This window comes from Melanostigma gelatinosum (assembly GCF_949748355.1).
Source record: "Melanostigma gelatinosum genome assembly, chromosome: 15".
NCBI classification, from domain to species: domain Eukaryota; kingdom Metazoa; phylum Chordata; class Actinopteri; order Perciformes; family Zoarcidae; genus Melanostigma; species Melanostigma gelatinosum.
Window position 1 is genome coordinate 16,832,803 of NC_136648.1, and position 20,925 is coordinate 16,853,727.

General features: G+C 43.7%; 1 protein-coding gene across 7 annotated transcripts in view; it reads left to right on the top strand.

Moving 5' to 3' along the window:
- Window positions 1-20,925, top strand: part of pbx1a (pre-B-cell leukemia homeobox 1a) — a 43,405-nt gene that overhangs the window by 11,474 nt on the left and 11,006 nt on the right. The window lies entirely within an intron of this gene.

Below are 20,925 nucleotides of genomic sequence, written 5' to 3' on the forward strand. Positions count from 1 at the left end.
TGTCGGCATATTGATCGATTCCCCTGCTCACTCATTATTTTGTTGTGTTCTTCACAACTCATTTTCAGAAAGAGAGCCAGCACTGAGGCCAGAAACAGATACCGCGTCTCCTCTCTGCTGTCTCACTAGCCACCACACACATAAAGCTGTCAATCAGGAGCTTTCCTGCCTGCCCTTTGTTATGGAACGCCAGCTCTGTGGGTGGGTCCTCCGGGTGATAGATGGCTCAGAGAGCCTATCGGACTGCGGGAAGCATCCATCTCTGTCTGAAGCCTGTTAAACAAGCTTGGGAAAGCAGCCATGTAGCCCTAACCACCACTGGCCTCTTCTAAAAAAATCCATTAACATTAATGAAGGATAACTTTAAAAGTTCTTCAGTAATAGGCTTGAATTGGATTTATGATTTATATAGTTTGCCAGAGAGTATGTCATGAAAAATGTCACTGGTAGATGAATGGAAATGAGCATTTGAAAGGTCCCGGGACACTGTTTCACCGAGGATTTCATTTTGGCTTAGAAACTTTATACATATATTTTTTTATCTTGCACGTCAATGATTTTCCCTCCAGGTCTAAAGTCAAGCAGCATCTTCAGAGTTGCTGGGAAGCAAAGTGTTTGATGTTTTAAGTGACTGCAAAGATAAAGCTGCTCATGTTACACACAGTGCTGCTGTTCCTCGAGAAGAAAAAAAAGAAGTTCTTCATACTTTTTTTAAAGGCCTTTCATCCCAGGTGGCACTGGCCATTTCAATATCTTGCAACTACCACTTTACCTGTCTGCAGGGTCCCTATAGATGGCTGATGTGAAACTGCCATTAGCCAGCCAATTCCTCAGCCACAGATTACTGTGCCAGTACGTGGTAATCACAATTTTGAAAAAGTTCTGATTGCACTCCATCCAACCTACAAAGTGTGGCATAAATGGGTTTTTCGAAGGTCTGCAGTCGGTAGTTGGTATGTCATCATAGTGCATTAGGACTGTCAGAGGCAAAATAGCAGTTTTTGAAACCTTTCAATTCGTGTGAATGTTAAAAGGATGCAGAAATACACTCGGACCAAACCAAGCAAACAAGGCCTCTGTGTTTTCTTCCAATGCACTTCACCACTTTTCACTTGCCTCCCTTGAAAATATAGTTCTTTGAAATATTTCCAATTTCATGCATCTCCCCTCCGTCTCATGGTTTCTACCTCGGCCTCTCCCCCTCTCGCTCCTGCTAACCTCTGATGTCATTAGCGTTGGAGGGAGGTTGAAGGGAGAGAGGGGTTTGCTATTCTTAATGAATTCCGCTGTGTCTTTGCACTCCCCCACCTAGTTAACCCTCCCCCCCCCCCCCCCTCCAATGCTCAAGGTGTCAAATTAGAGCAGCTGGAAAAGTGGCGAACAAGGAGATGGACAAGGTATGGCTCACCCCACTCCATTTCCTTACTCTCCTTCAAACCACCTAATACAACATGATATCCATGAATAGTCTCCACGAACAACTGTGCATAAATGGTTGGATGCATTCCACAGATTCACTTCAATAATTAGCAGGCGGGTGCTGCAGTTAATAAAAAGGTTACTCATACAGTGATGCACACTGAAAATACACTAAAGGAGGAATTTCACTCTGTTACATCGTATCATTAATATGCAGGCGTTGAAGTAGTGCTCAGATCCTTCAAGCAAAAGTACCAATGCTGCAATGGAAAAGTACTCAATTACAAGTAAAAGTATTGCATTCAAATTTTTAAGTAAAACATGGTTTTTTTTCAGCACAATGCATGTAATGAATGGAAAGTATAATAAACTCATTATGCAGAATGATTGCTCCTGTTACATGTAGTTAAATTGCAACATATATCATTGGATTATTATTACTGATGAATTAATATGTTTGAAGCATGTTCATGTTGCAGCTGGTTGAGTTGGAGCTCGTTTTATTTATTCTATATGCTGGTGGGGAGTTTATTATACTGCATTTGTTGACAGCCTGTTTTGGCTTGTAACCCTCGAAATCACGCACGAGTCTCTCTGAAACGCTTTGGCACATGTTGCACATGTGCACTTCCACTAAAGAGGGATTTCCCCCTCTAAACAACTCACTTTGTTTGATTTCAATAAGTGTTAACCAAATAAAGGTAGAACTATCCAATATCTCGTAAAAGAAATGAGTAAAGGAGCGGGAAAAAATGATATCAATTTATGTAGCTTTCAAATCCCATTTATCACCAGAAGAGTTATCTTTTGACCCACTGGAGGCGTACCCACCCCGGGGTTGAGAACCACTGATCTGGATATAAATATTAATTATTACAACATTTAAATACTTGTGTGATGTAGAAGTACCTCAGTACTTTCCACCACTATCAGTCCTTTTGTAATTTTGTTTAACAGCCGGTGCTCACTAGAGTTCATTTTCGATTCGGGTGGCGATCTCAAAGTTTCCAAAGATGACAATTACTATTTAAATTTGATAAGATAGTGCACAAAAAAAAGAAGGAGAATGTAGATATTAAGAGCGTAACCTTCACTTTACCTCGTCTGCATTTGTTTGCGTTTCATGGCTTCCTTTTGTCCACATGAACTCCTTTAGACAGTCTCCAGAAGGGAGGGCATGAACTCACCGCATGTAACGGCGGTGGTATTGCAGAGTGATAGTGCTAGTGACAGTGATAACGTATCCTTCGCAGCCTCTGCATGGAAACACCTCTGCATGAGGTCACATCCTCTTTTGGTTGGTGATCCTCAGGAATGAGAAAAACACACCAGTCGGCCAAATAGGCGCGAAGACGCGAGCTGCATCGCCGGTAGCAGTTTTTAACGACGCTAAAGTGTTTCGGGCTGGATTTCTGTGAGCCGAGCAGAGTTCTTGTTGTCTACTTCGCCCCGGCGCTAACGGTTGATAGTCCTGACTCAACAGAGAGCCGACATCCCCCCGTGGCTGTGCTTACTCACTCCTGAGCCCAGCGTTTAGTTTTCCTTGGCAGACCCGGGCCACAGCTCATTAGACTAAGAGAATGTGCCTCCCTTAATTAATGATATGTAAATATCCTTGAATTGGCCACATTTGCATATTAAGAGAGATTTGTGGAATCTGTGGAGTAATATATTTTAATTAGGGATTAATTAAAAATAATGGGAATTTCATTTCGCCTGGCAGGTTGTGTTTGGTGTGAAGCGCGTGTCGGGGCCCAATCTTTGAGCGCCGAGGCAGCTACCAACATGTGAGGGAAGCTCTGCTCTTCCACCCCGCTATCTGTGCTGCATACAAACATGTGCGTGTGTGTGCCCTCGAACACACACAGACACACACACTCACTCTGGCATCACATTCCTTGAGATGCCAGAGCCTTCCCAGGGGGTCTCCACAAAGCGCTGTAGCTTTGAAAAGCGGGTGAGGAGGGTGGGGGTGAGGGGGTAAGGGGGGGGGGGGGATCCAGCTTGAACACCCACGATGTGTTTTTAGGGTTTGTCCCTGTTTGGCTGAATTTCATCTCTTCTCATCTTTCTTTTTCTTTTCTTTTTTCTGTGTAGTTGGCTCTCAGACATGGAACACTAGTTATGTTGGCAATTATGTTAATGGGTGCCATTAGGCCATGATTGTCTATGAGCGAATGGGGAGAGAGGGCACGCATTCAGAGACCCACGTCCATGTCTGCTTTGATCCACATCTCGGTTACACTTTGCCAAAACAATTTCCAACATATTCTCTCGTTTTTCACTCGATAGATCTTCAGTACAGCAAACAGTTTGACCGTCATGTCAGGGGTTGTTTCATTTCAGGCTATTTGTACTGGGTAATGATGTACTCAGTGTGTTTTTCTCTTGACAGCTGTGAAAATAAATCTGAATAGAGACAAAGAAACCATCTGTCATCAGCATCGCTAATAGCACTGATAGCGCGGCCACTATCACGGCATCTCCTAGGTGGAAATCATCCCCATTACCAAGCGTCACGACTGCTTCCTGCTTCCTGATGCTCCTCGCAGCAGCATCACGCGGTAAACACACTCTCATCTGCTTCCTTTTCAAGACGATTGTTGATGCATTCGGTCATTTTCAGTCATTTTCAGTCATTTCCGTGGAGCAGAAGGATGCGGTAAATGTCTGTTTTTCTCCGGGCCGGGCTCAAGGCAGAGAGCTCCTTTGGCATTTGTGATGTGTCGTCAGCGCGCTGATGTTATTGATCCAGGACCTTCCGAATTCATTAGGAGATCCAGCACAACTGTGCTGCATCTTTATTTATGTTGCTGCCCCCTCCCTGGCCTGCCTCTCTCTCTTTCTCTCTCTCTCTCTCTCTCTCTCTCTCTCTCTCTCTCTCTCTCTCTCTCTCTCTCTCTCTCTCTCTCTCTCTCTGCCTCACTCCCTGTCTGCCTTCCCTCTTTCATCCTCCATGCATTATTCTTTTATTATTCTTTTACAGCTGCCTTATCACCCGCATTTTGGTGAGGATAAGACCTGTCATCTTTGGGTCTTGTCTGGGGGGATGATGGGAGACTTCAAGGGGGAGGAGGTGGATGGGAGGGAGGAGGATGGGTGTAAAGAATGCCTGCTGTCCCCCTTTTCCCCCCGCCTGAAATGGACCTCTCTCTCTCTCTCTCTCTCTCTTTTCTTTTTTCCCTCCTCCTCCACCTTGCGCTCTTTCAGTCTCGCTCTCGCTGTCTCCCTTTGTAATGAGAATCCCTCCTTAATTGAGGGAGCTGCAGCGATCTGGCCGAGGGCGGCAGGGTTAGATTGTGATACTGGCTACGTGACCGTTATGCTGATAGAGGTGGCGGATCAATAATTTAGGCCCTGACCTTAATGGTGGTGTTAAAATGCTCATTCCTCTGGAGTCTGGAGGCCTTAAAGGTGCAGAGTTGGATAAAGCCACGGAGCAGGCTGGATGTGGAGGTGGGAGTGGGGGATGGTGGTGGAAGCAGATAAGAAGAGAGGTGGAGAAAGGCAGCGAGGGAGAGTGCATTTGCAGTCAGCCCCTCGGTCTGTGAAAGGAGGGATCATGAGTGATGTTTTTCCTGCTTCCACATTCAGACGCTCACATTGTCACCAACATTCATCCTCTTAGTATCTACATGAATGCCATAAGCTTCTTTTTTTTTCTTCTTCTTCTTTCTGTATTTGGTATCTGGTTGTAATCCGTTTTCGTAAGAAATTCTCCACCCATTCTCACTGATGCACTGAATGCATCACCAGACACCAGAAGTGAACAAAGACTGCGGTAACGAGTGGGTTTAATCTGGTTCTGGGCTTGTCTTGTGCTTCTTAGCTCAAAGCCATGCACATCGAGGATGCAGACAGCCATCGATTTGATTCTGAGGGACATTAACGTCACGGCCTCATGCGTCTCTCTGAATCTCTAAGAACGGACTCATTCCCTGCTGGCAGGATGCGACCATCTCAGCTCTCCCCTGCTCCTCCCCAGCCACCCAGCCAACCAGCCAGCCAGCCAGCCACCCTTAGGGGATGATATATTAGATATAACCAATTCAATTTTATGCAGCCAGGACAGACGCCCTGGGGACATAAACACACACATTTTTAATACACTCCTCACCAGGAAGCCCAATGCGCCAGAGCCTGCGGCTGCCCTGGGTCTCCTCTCACACTCAATTATTAATGTAACGGCCGTAGTGGCTTAATTAAATAATAAAGACAAGCTCACTGCAAAGGAATGGGCCAAGGACAAGTCGGAAAGGAGAGATGGCTTTTCTAAATGTCTATTTTTTTTTTTTACATACACAAGGATGCAGTGCTGTAAATATGTGATACTGCAATATCATTTGGTTACACAAAATATCTCATCCACCATCACCGAATACAATGTGATGGTTAATATATTTATTAGGTCACTATTGTTGTAACTATTGAATAAGGAGTCATTTAGAGGAAAAGAGGAGGCCGTGGTCCATCTAAATTGCTTTGTTTTTTTTCCAGAAAGCCTTTTAACAAAAAAAACAATCATTTGAGGGAGAGGTGTAGACTTTTGGCTTCAAGTACCAGATCTGCTCGTCAATCAGTTGTCTTGAGAGCCGGGTCAAACAAGGGCTCGTGATACCTCAACTACATGAAAAGAATGACTTCCTCAGATTATGGATTCCTGCCACCTCAAGGGCAAGCCAGAGGAAGCACTCCGTCTCCGATATGATGAAATGTGGCGTTATCTTTTACTTTGTTTCATTAGATTCACTGGAGATTACACTCTATCCTCAAAGACTAGATTTTCCATCTTTCTAAGATGAGCGATCTTCTGGCCTCGGGGCAAAAAGAAAGAAAGAAAAAAAGCTGTATTTCCAGCTCCCATCCTGAGCCCGTTTCTTGGGGTTCATGTCTGTTTTAACTTGCAATCAATTATTCAAATCCGTTTCGAAAATGCAGGGTTACATTTTGAGTGGCTTGTTCAAAGGCAAAAAGCAGTTTTATTCCACTAATGGCAAGAAAGCTCCGCCATTAGATTGAAAAATAGGCCCATTGTGCGTGTTGACTTGGTGGCGTACTGCGATGAAGGATTGCGACAAACTGGAGTGTTTAAATCGGCGAATTGAAATGAATGCCCTCTCAAAGCCAGAGCTTGCTGACGATACATTAAAGCTAATACTCCAGTGAGGTCGAGCAAATCTTTGTTTATATACATGAAATACGCTCGGAGAGAATGAAATGATTGGATTTTGCCCAAGTAAACACTTATATTAAGGAGAGAAACAAAAGAAACAAATTGCGACGCAATGAAAGTGTGGGCGCTTTCCATGTTTATTGTTTCGTCTGTGTTTTTGAGTAGACTAATCTTTCCTGACATTTTTAAAATCTCTATTTCTCCTTTTCTACAATTCAGCTTCTTTTTTTGTTTTTTAAATGCATTTTTGGGGGTTGGGGGGGGGGGCACATACATACCACATACCTCTTTTTGTCTGTCGACACATTCAGACACTTTTAAAGGTCACGCCTCTAGTCTGTCTTGTCACATCACTTATTCAGGCTGGTTTTCATTTATTCATGCCACTTTTTGATTTTAATAATTGAATACAGTGAAATGTTTCTTTCATACAGCTATAAAGTGCTCGCAAGGAATAGAATAGATACTATCTTTATCCCTTTAAGGGGGACATTTTTCTCTGCATTTGACCCATCCCTGTATATAGGGAGCAGTGGGCGCCCGGGGAGGGGGGGTTCAGTGTATCGCTCAGGTACACTTCGACACGTGACACGTTGGGGATCGAACCGTTGACCTTCCGGTTCCCAGACGACCTCTTAACCCAGTGAGCCACGGTCGCTCCTCAAAGGAGTGGTGACGTCTCTGAAAACATGGTCGTACGGCCCCTTTATGCGGTCACAGACAAACATGTAAAGTGTGAGCTGTTGCTGTCAGTTGAAGCTGTAATGTGTATCGATTGGAATCACCCTCTCCCACCGCAGCCAGAGGACCTCTCAGGTGCCCCGGCGAAGAGGCAGAGTGTAGACGAGGCTCTTTTTTGTACTTTTCTCCTTTTTTTTTTTTTTTCTAGAATTGAATGCCAGCGGCTGAGAGCGGTATTTATTTTCCTCAGACTCTGCTCTGCTATCCTGGAGTTGGCAGAGTGATTTTGTAGAATAGAAACATTATAGACTGTTAGTGTCAAAGTGTTAAATGTGATGTATAGAGCTGGGGGTTTTCAGAGGGAGGCGGGTGGACGGGGGGTTGAGGAGGAGGAGGAGGAGGCGGTAAGGAGGTGAGCACTGCCAGCCATAACTGGAGCAAGGTGCTCATGGGAGAGAGGAGCCATCCACCATGTGAGGGATGGCAGGGTAATGTGGCGGGAGGTAATGGCTTTTCTCAGTCCGCCGAAACAGAGGGGAGATCATTAGGGGCTGCCGCGCCGCACCGCGCCGTCCGTTTACCCCGACTCTGCCGGTGACTCCTGTCAGAGCGGGCACGCGGAGACACTCATTGTGTTCGTCTGTCTGTTTTCTTTGGCGCCGGCAGCATTGCTCCAAAGAGGCAGGAGTGTTTGATTATTATTTTGGGCCTTTGGTACCGGGATGGATAGACACTGACACTTTGGCTTACAGCTGTGCTCAGATATTTCCTTACCAGATGCTTCTTCAGCTGTGAAATCAAATCACAGAAGGAGGCTAGACCCGGTGACAAAAAGACAACGCCTTGACACCTCCTGTGCTGTGGTGTAATTGTTCTCAAGTGATTTATAGTTACGGGGTCATTTCAAAAATACAGACAAAAAACGTTGCGATCTTAAGGCGATTGAAAGTCATTAGCACTTTGTTTCATCAAGGCTAAGGTTTGACTTTGATTAATTAAAAAAGATCACAGTTGTAGTCATACATGTTGTGTTACAAGCTGCAACGTAGCGCATATATTTATAGTTCAAAACTCAAGTCTTCATCAAAAGACGGATTGACTTCAGACGGAGGTAGTTTGAGAAGCGTGCAGACAAGAAGCCTTCAGGTCTCAAAGTGAACGTCTATGGCAAAATAAAGACGGCGCCTTTTCTTCTCTTCGAGGCTACTGTTGGCTTTGGTCTGTGTTTGTTTGGTTTACAAATCATTACAGCGGTTGACATTTACATCTTGGGTGCGATGAAACACATTATATCTGCACGTTCTCATCAAAAGCTAAATTGTCTTCAAACCACACATCTTATTCAGAAAAGCTGTGTTTCAAGCTTCACGCCACCGTATGGTTAAATGTTTGGGACTCTTTATTTGTTTTCCGATATATGCGGCGTGAGCGTCTGAACTTTAATTATAGGGAAAGACAGTGATGGCTTGCTTTTTGCAGCCTCTGTTACAAATAAAGGTGTGCTTTGTGCATCAACGAGGAGTCCTCAAAACCTGTTAACAGCAGTTTGAGCTGTCGGTCGATTTTTGCCCTGGTGAGCCTCCAGCCCCTCGTGACATAGAAGATTGGACGTCATTAAGGTCTACTCTCTCTCTGCTGTCTGCTGTCTGTGGGTGTATGAAATGGCCTCTGCTGCTGCCAAAAGCATGGACTGCTTTTGTGTATCTCCGTCGCAGGGGCTTCGCAGCTCAGACGACCAGTCCCGCATATTCATCCTGTGGTGTCATTTAGCACTGTTCTGGTTTTCCAGATGTTTTTTTTTTTTTCTGTCGGTTTGTATATGCCCTTCTGTTGTCGTTGAAGGTTGGTGAGGATGTCACATTACTAACAAGGAGATTCTCCTCGTGCCGCTGTCAAAGCTCATTCACGGCATGGGGGGCTTCAGAAATATGATCGCGGCTGTAGAAACAGACCAATTACTCCCCATTGACAACCTTCAAAGCCCACTTTTATTGGCAGATTCAGCCAAATAAAACTTTATTGCACGAGCGGAAAGGGACGCTGTCATTTTTGCATAGCTTTTCCAAGCCCAGCGTTTATATGATCCCCGTTATTACACCTCTGTGACATTTAAACTTTATTGAACACGACTTTAAAATCTGTAGGCAGTATATAAAAGATGGAGGAATTTATTTCTGTCAGATGGGAGCAGAGTCCCCCAACAGTTGAGACCTGAGTGGAGCAGATTGTCCTGGTTTTTGTTGGATCAAATCATTTGTAAAAGAAAATGTATTTTAGAGTGGATGTCTGTGTACGTTTGATATATATTCTTGTATTCAAACCAGGGCTGCAACAAAATTGATAAACCTGCTAGTTACTGTCACGAGAAAATGTCAGAAAATAGTGAAACTTTCCCTTCACAGTGTCCCTAAAACATATTGAAGACTATCACATACATACTGTCAGTGTGCTACGTCTTGCAGAATGACATCCCAGGATTAGAATTGGGGCTGGAACGAACAACTTCCTTTCGCTTCCTTCCTTTTTTAATTCATCTTTTAATTAATTTCCCAAAGCCCAAGGTGACATCTCCAAATTGCTTGTTTCGTCTAACGAACAGTCCAAAACCCAAACGTATCGGCTCCAGCAGTTGTTTTCATTATCGATTAGTCCGCTAGGTATTTTCATCTTTCGCTCTATAATTTGTCCTTCGTAATTTCTTAAAACCCAAGTTGACATCTTAAAATGTCGTGTTTTGTCGAATAAAACAGTACAAAACCCGAAAGATATGCGGTTTACGATCACATGAGACAAAGAAGAGCTGCAAATCCTCTCAATTTACCAGCAGGAATTGGTGTTGTTCTCATGAAACATTACTTCAGCTGTTAATTGATCATCACAATAAGGGCTCATTGTTTTTCTGTCAATCAATGAATTGATTCATCGACCCATCGGTCCAGCTCTAATCTACAATATCTGAAATGTTGATGTCACACAAGGCCGCTATACAGTTCAGCTTTCAACCTTATTTGACGCCGCATGTGAGCGTCCTCCTTTTAAATGAAACGTGTTTCCTAGACGGGCAGACAGAGAGAAACTGAGGCAGAAAAGGGAAAAGGCACCAAGGAGAAAGGTCCTGCCCCCCTCCTCTGTGTAATTAAAAGGGGGTGTCTGTCAGGGGCTGCTGCTGCTTTGTGTGGCCCCATATGTTTGGGCACTGATACAGCGAGGATTATTCTGTTTGGAGGCCTGATAACAGCCTGTTTATAACCTTGGCACAGGCTGGAGCCTAATCTGGCAGCAGCACATCGCTCCCCACCTCCATCCTCCTAAATTGTCACTAAAAAAAACATATTGGCCATTTCTTGCTCCAACTGGGGGGGAAGCAGTCATGACCCAAACAGACTGGAGCGTTTCACCTATATCTCACATTTGCATGTATGGTTCTGCTCAGCCTAAACATTGTGGTGAAATGTTAAACTGTCCAATTGGCTGTGAGTTACAGTATCAGGACCATTCAGATTGGGAATGTTAACAGGTGTAAAATGAGAGCAGCTTGTTTTGCGATGTTGCGTGATCGTCCATCACCATGTGCTCAGCGTGGAGCGTAAATACTGGAATGTTTCCTCTGCTGAACATTCGTTCCCCTTTCAAGGTTTAACGTCGTTGAGTTGTACAGAGTCAGTTCTACGCTCACCTTTCCTTCCCTCCTCCGGACGTCACTGTTCCCTTTGTTGCAAACTCCATTTAAAATTTTCTTTTTTTTTATCTACAAGCTGATGAGTTGGGTCTTTTGTTCTCGCGGTGTATTGCCATCGTACTGCCTTTCACAGGGCCGAGTGTGCCGTGATGTAAACTCTGCCACTGCGGACTGCTTTGTGATTTTAAGTCCTTTGTGCTTTTAGAATAACGTCTCGAAATAGTTTCTTTTGAACGACCTACATTATGCCTTTCCCTGACTAATTGCGACATGATTGATTTGATGAAATACATTGAACACTAGTTGCCCAGAACGGAGGCCTTATTCTCAAGAGAATATGGAAAAATCCTAGTATATGCTGGACCAGTGTTACATTATCAAACACTGGAATATATTTCTGCTGAAATGACTCGGTGCATCCTTTTCCAGATGAACAGTGGTGGCAAGAAAATAAATACATTTAATCAAGTACGGAACTATACTTTACTTGCATACTTCCATTTTATGCTGTTTTATACTTCTACTCCACGATATTTCAGAGGGAGATATTGTGCTTTGTACTCCATTATCAGCTATGAGTTTGAAATATTACATACAAAACCTGTAATAAGCTCATAAAATACGACGTATCAAACTACCCAGTTAAAATTAGCTCCCTCTCAATCAACTACAACATTAACGTATACGGTTAAAGGCAATTCTGCATCATGAGGACTTGCATTTGCTACATTTTGTTGCTGATACTTCTGTACTTTTACTCTTAACTGAGTATTTTTACCCTGTTGTATTGCTACTTTTATTTAAGTGAAGGATGTGAACGCTTCCTCCACCACTATCCACTATCCTTTCTTACAATTGAATCGAGGAACAACGACTGAAACCCAGCTCCTTGCCCAATTCTCTCACATTAAATATCCACGTTAATGAGAGGGTTCCAACCTTGCGCGCTGTATAAAAGTCACTCTCGGTAATGCACTGTTCCATGGCGAGGACCCTTAGCCGGCACACTGTGAGGAGAGGGAGTGCTGAGAGTGGCAGGCAAAGAGAACTGTCAACCTGTCACATTTCTCCCTCCTCTTCCCCCTGATAAATTAAAGTTACACAGTGTGCGTGTTGTAGCAGCGGAAGGCTGTGCAGAAAGCCTGGCTCCTCAGGTCTCAGGAGATAGCTGGCAACTAGGTCAGACTGATAATGTAATCCGCTGACTGGATCCTCAGCCCACTACATCCAGAGAGAAGAAAAGCATGACAGAAAAAAATAAAAGAACAACTCAAAATGTAGGAGGAAAACAGGGACTTCCATGTGTTGTTACACTTACTTAGCATGACCTCCCTGGCTCTAGTTAAATCAAGTTTGTGAAGTAGTTGCGTCCGTGCAGCCTGTTGTGAGGAGATGTACTCATAACATATCCAGCTGGTGTGTGTGTGTGACTGCACACACGTGATAATTCAAGAAAGTGCCATCCCTGTCAATATATACCTCACACTCCTCACAGGGAAATCGTATTTACACGGATTTCTCTCTTTTTTTCCCCGTGTTATCTTTGCACCACATACTGCAGCGCACATCCACAACAAAACAGTACCACGCGAGTCCGCGGGGAGAGAGAGTGACAAGAATAAGTTTCTGCATCAGCAAGGTGCATTTTCATTCCCTTGCAGTATTCCAGAGAGGCTCTGTGGGCCCCACTATGACAACTCTGCCTCCCTGCAGGTGTGGAAATGAAACAGGGCCTATAAATAGCCCAGGCAGCTGGGAGTAGAGCGCTGTAGAGGGGGGGGGGGGGGGGGATTAGAGGTCCAGCTGGGGATGCAGGTGTGTATAGAGGCTGACCGACAGAATACGACTGCTGTCTCACCCAGGGGGCCGGGAGGGAGGAGAGGCTGTGGAGAACTTCAATATCATATGAAGTTAAATTCATGTATATAATACTGAAGTCGCGAACTAGAAGAAAAAAAACATGTAACCTTGCTTTAATAGATTTATGGCATTATTTGTTAGGGTGACGTCATTGTGCAAAAGAGTTACAGAGCTTCACAATTACCCATAACACTCTACAAATAATAATAGTGTAAGTTCATAATATTGACTTGTTTGATTCAAGTTTATTTTTCGGGGGGCTGAAATGAAAAACCCTCCCCACACGACTGAGCAAAACAGTTGAATGTGTAATGTGCTTCCATGTGACAAGATTTAAATTAAACAGTATAAACTGACAATTAAGTGACTCACTTTGATAATATATATTTCTAAAACTAAGTGGCGTACAGAAAGAAGAAATCTCTTCTGCCGAGATTAAATATGAAAACATTATTTCACTTCTGAGCACTAAATATTTTTTTTCATCTTTTTTTTTGGACATTTTTAAAAGACACGATGACGTTCAAATGAAGACAATACTATTCGTGTCTTTTTCAGAAGTTGCAGCTTTGTGTCCTAAAGTACAAACTGATTTTACATTTATTTTTAAAAAACGACAGCAGACAAAAGTAACAACCAAAAATATATAATCTCCTCTTTAAATGGTGTGAAAGCGTGTGACGAGGTTATTTTAAAACCCAGATAACGTCACCGCAACAAGGGAATGTTTCAGGAACATCATTATCCTCTTTGACACAGCTGTGCGGCGCTCTCTGTGTTTCGCTCGGCAGCGGTTTTGGTGAAGTGGTTGAAATGAACTGAGCGGAGTCCTGATAGATGGTTTGGCGCTGTTTCCATGGTTACGGCCGTCTCGACTGTTGAACGTTCTGCTGCAGACTGCGGCTCTATCTGTAACCGTCCTCCTTCTTCATCCTCTTCTTCTGCTCCTCGCCATCTCGGGTGCCATCTGCACAGGTTGAACCCCTGAAGGCAACATTTTGGAATTTTCATCTTACAGAAAAAACTGCACTGAAAATATTCAGCATCTATATCGTGTGTGTTTAAAAGATTGTGCAACGACACAGAGAACATGGGCTGTTGTGACACTAATGTGAGACTAAAGCAGCTGTTTAGTAAACACAGATAGACGAGAGTACATTTCAGGTGATTTCATCTGCTGCGGCTTGATCTTACGTGAGGTTTTACATTTCATTGGCTCATTTTTATGAACACAGAGTATTTATTGATCTTACAACACAGGAGCGCATCCTTGCCTTTGCATTATGCACTTCACTGTATTGACAGAGCTGACCACAGCATCAATGCAAGCGCTTCGTGTCTTCTGATCGGTATAGAGAGGAGCACAGGCTCACCTAAACAAAATGTCTTACCGTTTGCAGAAGGATTTATGGATTTCTGATTTTACATCATGTCATTAAAGGCACACTGAAAGGCAGCCAGAGTTCAGTGTTGTTGTCCCTGAGTTTGGGCTGTTTCAGCAGCATTGATTTTTGATGTGATGACCACGTGTGCAGTGCGCTTTTGCAGATGAAAGTTCCCTCATTACACTCACTTTAAACCCACATTGGTCTGAATGGGTCAGCGTGTGCTTTTTGTGAAGTAAAATCTATGGAGCTATACAGCTGCAGACTCAAGTGTCAGTGAACAATGACAATGTGTTAACCTCCTGTAAAAGAAACGTGAAAGAGAAATGGGTCAAACATTGGTTGAACATGTTCAATACTCCCACGTCTGTCTTATTTGAATGGGGTATGAGTGTTCCTGGCGTGTGCTGATGATGCCACAGGGCGGTCTGCATAGTAGCGTTAAAGCGAGCGGTGTTGTCGCTATTTTTTTAAAGGAAATGGTACTCTCATTCCCGACGGATGGCTCGACGTGCTTTTCATGTAAATGGCGTCTAGCACTTACACACTTGTGTTTGCATTAATGCATTAATTCCTCAGTGCTAGATGCTTTTTTTTAGCTGGAGGCAAAATGACACGTTCTCATCAAAAACACACTCCCCCGCTTACAGCCCCACTCCACTAAGACACACACACACACACATGATTGACAGCAGGAGCTCCCCCTGACCCAGTATTCTGCTACAGTGGGACGATCCCACAGGCCTGTGATTAATGACTAGGCTTTATCCGCTAGTGGTGTGGTAGGCCTGCCAGCTCGGCCACTTAGACTGCCTGGACCACTACCTCTGCTGCAAACACACTCTCTCTCTCTCTCTCTCTCTCTCTCTCTCTCTCTCTCTCTCTCTCTCTCTCTCTCTCTCTCTCTCTCTCTCTCTGCCTACAGGCATTGCATTGTCATAGTCATTGTTACAGCTCGAAACCTTTATCCCAAGCTGGCCCCCTTCAACACACACGCGCATTCATACAGCATCGCCGTGAACTCACATTTTCTGCTTTTCTCCTCGTGAGTTCAGATGCTGCAGCTTCCCACAGCAAGCATTAGTCAAATATTATTTGCACCATACCTGCATTAGGACTGTTTCACGAGCGACCTGTCATGCACAAGGAACTACCTTCATTTGTCTTTTAAGTTCATTTTGTTTGCGCAAAACTATTTTTTGGCACAGAGTTTTTATCCATCGCAAACCGTCACTTATCTGGTACATCGAGCAGGTTGAAAATATAACCAAGTAATACATCTGTGTGTGTGTGTGTGTGTGTGTGTGTGTGTGTGTGTGTGTGTGTGTGTGTGTGTGTGTGTGTGTGTGTGAATTGGAGCTGGTCTCACTAACTGACAGTGATCCCTAACGTTGTTTTTCTCTCCTGACAGCTAGGGTCCACCTGCCAGACTCTACGCTGATACACGGCCTTGAGCCGACGTTATAGGGGCACTTTTGACTTGTGTTTTTTGATGTTTAGTACATGACGAGTGAGTCACTTGTTGAAAACAAATTGCAGTGTTTCAGCCATGTGCAAACACAGGTATTTGGTTGATCATTTAACTTCATGATCAATCAAAAATGCCCAACATTTGCTCAAATGTGAGGATTTGTTGCTTTGCTCTACTTTGTATCATTACAATCAGATCTTTGGGTTTTTAACCCAACTAGAACAGAAATTAGTAGTCAATTAATCAATTAGTTGATCGAAAGAAAATCTGCAGCTACTACAATATTGTTTTTTCAAGAAACGGTACCAAACAATTGTTGGTTCCAGCCTCTTAAATAAGAGGATATTTCTTTGTCATATTCAACCACAAACTTAAAAAAAAAAAGACCTTTATGTTTTGGACTTTCAGTCGGATAAAACAAGCAATTGACATGCGTCGCATTGAAAGTATAATGAGCATTGTTTGCCATTTTCTGACATTTCATAGACAAAACAATCCATTGACAGAATAATCTGCAGATTGATCGACAGTAGAAATAATTGTTTTAGCGGCAGGCCTGGACTTGACAGTGAATTGAATAATCAAACAAAAATATTGTGAGATCAATAAGTGAATGCAGTTTCAATCTCTCAGTCATATGCTGATATTTTTAGCGTTTCCATGGTTCGTCATGGGACAACAAAAGTGTCCTTTGTAGTTTTGTTAGATTGTGATCTGAATTTGTGGGAAAAGCTTCAGGGCTTCTGCTGTGTGACAGCCATGAGGGAAGCTAAAGAGTGAGCCAGTGATCCAACCCAGACAGTCTCCAAAATACAGGAGGTAAAGACAGAAGCATTACAGTATATACAGGAATATCACAGCTGACCTTACCTGTCAATTTATATGAATCATCCGGAAGGATATGTACTTCCTGGTGTAACACTTACTTGACCCGAGATGCACAGATACTGTATATATACGCAGGGGCTCAGTTTGGATCGCGCCTATATATAGAAGAGACAATCGGATCATATCTATTTACAGAAGACATATTGGCATATGGCTAACAGCATTATCGTGCCATTCAAAGCACTCAGTGACCACTTGTGCTTTATGGAGAGGAGCATTGTCATCATGGAAGACATTGTTCCCACTGGAGATAGAATGCATCATGGTATAATCTAAGTAACCGCTCAGAATGTTTTTTAATAGCAGAGTACAGTTCAGACCGAACCACGTGGCTCTCAATGAACTCTGTACAGCAGGGTTCGACAACCCTTTTGATACGATGCGCCCATTTTTGAATTTCCCTCGTTAATCATTGTGCCGTATCAATATTAGGGTTAAGATTAAGTCTAATTAAGACAGTGATTCTCAACTGGTGGGTCGCGGACCCGTTTTATATATATATATATAATTTGGGTGGTGGGCTTGTCATTAAGGGGTGATGGTGGGTCCCGCAGCCAGACCAGTTGAGAACCACTGAATTAAGACACCACGTGAACATGTAAATCCCCAACAGACCTGTCATTTTATTCCATCCGTTGAGGCAACGTGCATAACGTTCTGTCTCCCATAATCAGGACATTGTAGTCGTATTTATATGAGAGCTCTCTACAAGAAGGCTGCCGTCCTTATGACAGCATGCACATCAGAGTTGAAATAATTAACCCTGCCAACCTTCCTTCCGCAGAGTGCGGGTGGAAAAAAGATTAACTAAAGTACCGTAAATAACCAATGGCTGTGAAAGAGATAATTTGGCATGCGGATGAGAGAGCACAACATTTCACACAAATTCCCTTTAGTTAAGCTATCGCGTGCCGGTGGCGGCCTACTCCTGCAGTACAGGACAATAACACTGAACCAGCAGCATTCCCTGTATTGTATCCTGTACATAGCGGGTGTCATTTTGCTCTTCCAGAGAGGCAAACTACAAGCCATCTAGCGACGTTGTGTAAAAACCGTGTTGTCGAGTGAAGCCGAGCACGGCGAAGCAGAACCTGCCGGCGCCATTGTCAGCGGCCATATGGTGGGTGTCCTTGCGTGGTAGCTTAAGGGAGCCCTTCTTCCTGAGATGACAATTTCGTTCAGAAATGAACCTCCTCTCTCAGCCCTCCGTGTTCATCGGACCCTGCCCCCATCAGCCACCTCTGAGATCACGCAGTGTATCGCGGGTCCCAGCAGACGGCCTGGAGCAGGGACGGAGCCCCTCGGACATCACAGGTAGACCCAAACAATCTCCGCCACGTTGTCTCTGCGTCTCCCCCTTTGTGAAAAAGCCCACCCTTACTTGTCTAGCCCTGCTCCGTGCCTCCAGATGTGGCTTAATTTACTGCGACTCTGCTAATTGCTGTAATTAAGGATTAATTACTGTTAATTACCTTAGCATAAACTCATCACCAGTCAAAGAGCGGAGCCTTATGAAATGTGCCACGCACAGGAACACACACCAACGGGGACCTGAGGAGGATTGTGTTACCGGACCTCTTGTTTCATGTCTTGTCCTGGTGCGTAGGGAGGGCTTGTAGGGCAACAGTTAGGGCAGGATGTTAACTGTCATGGACCATCTCCTCCTGGCTCCGAACGCTTCACACGTCACCTCCTCACCAACTGTTGCCCGGGACAGCATCACTCGGCTGTCATTTGGTCAGAGGCATTTATTTGCTGATGAATTTAATCACAATTTGATACATTAAGGAAATAGATTAGGTTTGACTGCAGTCATTTCTGACATTTTCAAGTATTTTTATAGCATAAAGAAAAATAATACGAATGTTAAGAGGTCGCCTGATAGTAGATTTGTTAGGGCCGATATAATAACGATAGTTTCGAGCAGGAAAAAGCTGATTCATTGTTGGAATATGTTCTAATTATTTACAATGGACTGTTCACTTCTGTTGGGTGTCCTGACACTTTAAATACAACCCATTAATGTTCGTGCATATTCCCGTGGTAAGGAGGATTCTAGAGCGATTTAATTTCACAAATAAATGTGTCTGGGATATTTGAAAAGGAGAATGACACATTGGTAAGTTAAGTCACAGTAACAGTTTCATGATTTCTTCTCCTCCCTGTCTGCCTGTCTTGTATGGAGGACAAAGAGCTGATCGTGTCCAATATGACAGGAATACCATTGTCTGCTTGAAATCAGCTCTTCCTGGGATGGTGGAGTTTTAGATGACATTTTCTGACCCTATTTGCCAGAATAATGAAGGTTTTCTCATGGAGTGGACAACTTCTTTGTGAGTAAAAAATCTCAAACTATCCAATTAATAAATATCTAAAGCTCTAAAGTGTCAGAAATAGTTGTGTAAATGGTAAAGAAAATGAGAGAAAAGGGCAAATGGTTGCGTGAAGTGTGTGTGAATGCCCGATTGTTGTAGTTTCCAGAGATGTTTGACTATCTGACAAGCAGGTCTGTTGAGCCATACGAGCCCCCTCAAGACCCGTGTATTCGCACAGGTTCCCCAAAAGAAACAACCAAATACGTTGTTTGTTCTCTAAAAAGAAAACATAGAAGCAGCGTCTGATCTATTAGCAGGATGACATCGTTGAAGCAATTGTCTCGAGAGGAAACGTCCAAGGTTCAAAAAAAAATGTAATGTGAAATGATACCAAGCCCAGCTTTTCACAAAACGCTGGTGTGACCAGTTATTTGTGTACTTTGTGTTTTCCCGTGCTCTTTCCGTCTCTCCATAGACGTCTTTGTCTCTCTGCTGAAGGGCTGACTGTGCAGCTCGCTGCTCCACAAGCTCGTGACTTCTCCTCAGCTATTCAGCGTGCAGTGCAACCCTGGAGCTGTTGAAAGTGCATTGACTGAGCATGAGTTTGATTCAATCAAAAATATATATATATATATATATATTTTAAGAAATCTTCAGAAAGACTGACAGCCAGGGGGCTAATGTATTGCCTATTTTGCATAATGAATTATTTTAATGAAGGCTTTTATTAAATGGGGGTGCTCTGCGTTGGTGGCAGGGCGGTGCTCTGAATGGTCGTCTCCTCTGGCGCTGGCTGCCTCATTATCAGGCCAGCCCCTCAGGCCTCAAACTGGCCTGCTTAAGCCTCAGATGATGAAGATAATTACCGTTATTAGGAGTAGCTGCAGGGGGAACTTGTTCTGAAAAACACCAAGCTGAGTTCTTGCCTCACTTCCGATCGCCAGTGGAGAAAGCCAGAGAGTGAGAGAGACAGAGGGAGATGAGAAAAAAAGAAGAAAAAAAGGAGGGGATGAGGGGAGCGGCCACCAAATCCGCCTAATGTGACGCCTGTCAGCTCGTCTCCCACCAGCTGTCACCTCCCAAATGCACTGGGGTTCATTTTTTTAATTGACACCTCGCTTTCCCATTCCATTTCTATTTTTCGCCTTTCATTTTCCCTCCGTCACTCTCTCACCTCCTTGCCTGTACCGTCCACATCTCCTCGCCTCGGCCTGTCCCTCCAGTATTTCCTTGGTGTTTCTCCTTGTCTCTGCCCCCTTTCTGCACATGCTACTTGAGATGGCTGATAAAACATAAAGCTGTTTTAGAGGTGCTTTATGGCTATGCCCTTGTGTACTGAGGTTGCACAGCTTCCCATTATCTGGTGATGGAGAGAACATTTTGGGCCTGAGAAAGTTTCACGGCTAAACCACAAATCTAGCTTACAGTACAGAGCATTTTAAGACTGCGTAAACAACACAATATTTAGATGAGAGCAATAGTTTTCATTGCATAGACTTACGCTATGATTAGTGACTTCATAAAGATTGTCCTTTCTTTATTACAGCTCAGATTCAATTTAGTAGAAACGACCACATATACAGTTAATAGAGATATAATGTCAGTAGTGGTAATAGCATTGCTTAGCACTAATTTACCTCTACTAAGCGAGGCACTTTTTGAAATTCTTTATTGGTATGGCTGGGTTTAAATCTCAATACCATTTTTGTACCCAGTGTAATATATCCATTGCTCAAAAACAATCTTACTCCAGCCAATTGTATTGAAGCAAAGCCCTCGTTCTTCTGTTTCTTTGGTCTGGACAACATTTTAAGGGTGGACACTGACTTCACACGTTGCCTGTTTACAGATCTTGGGGGAGTACTATTTTGTGTGTGAATGACGTTGTGTAAAGCCTTTGTGGCTCCAGAGGGAGCATGCGTGAAGTCTGATGAATTGACTCAAGTGACGTCACAATTGATGTCACCTGAGTCAGAGTGGGTTTGGGGCTGAATACTACAAGATTGAAAATGAAATAAAATATATTAACGCTCTTTAGCACGCTCCCTATCGCT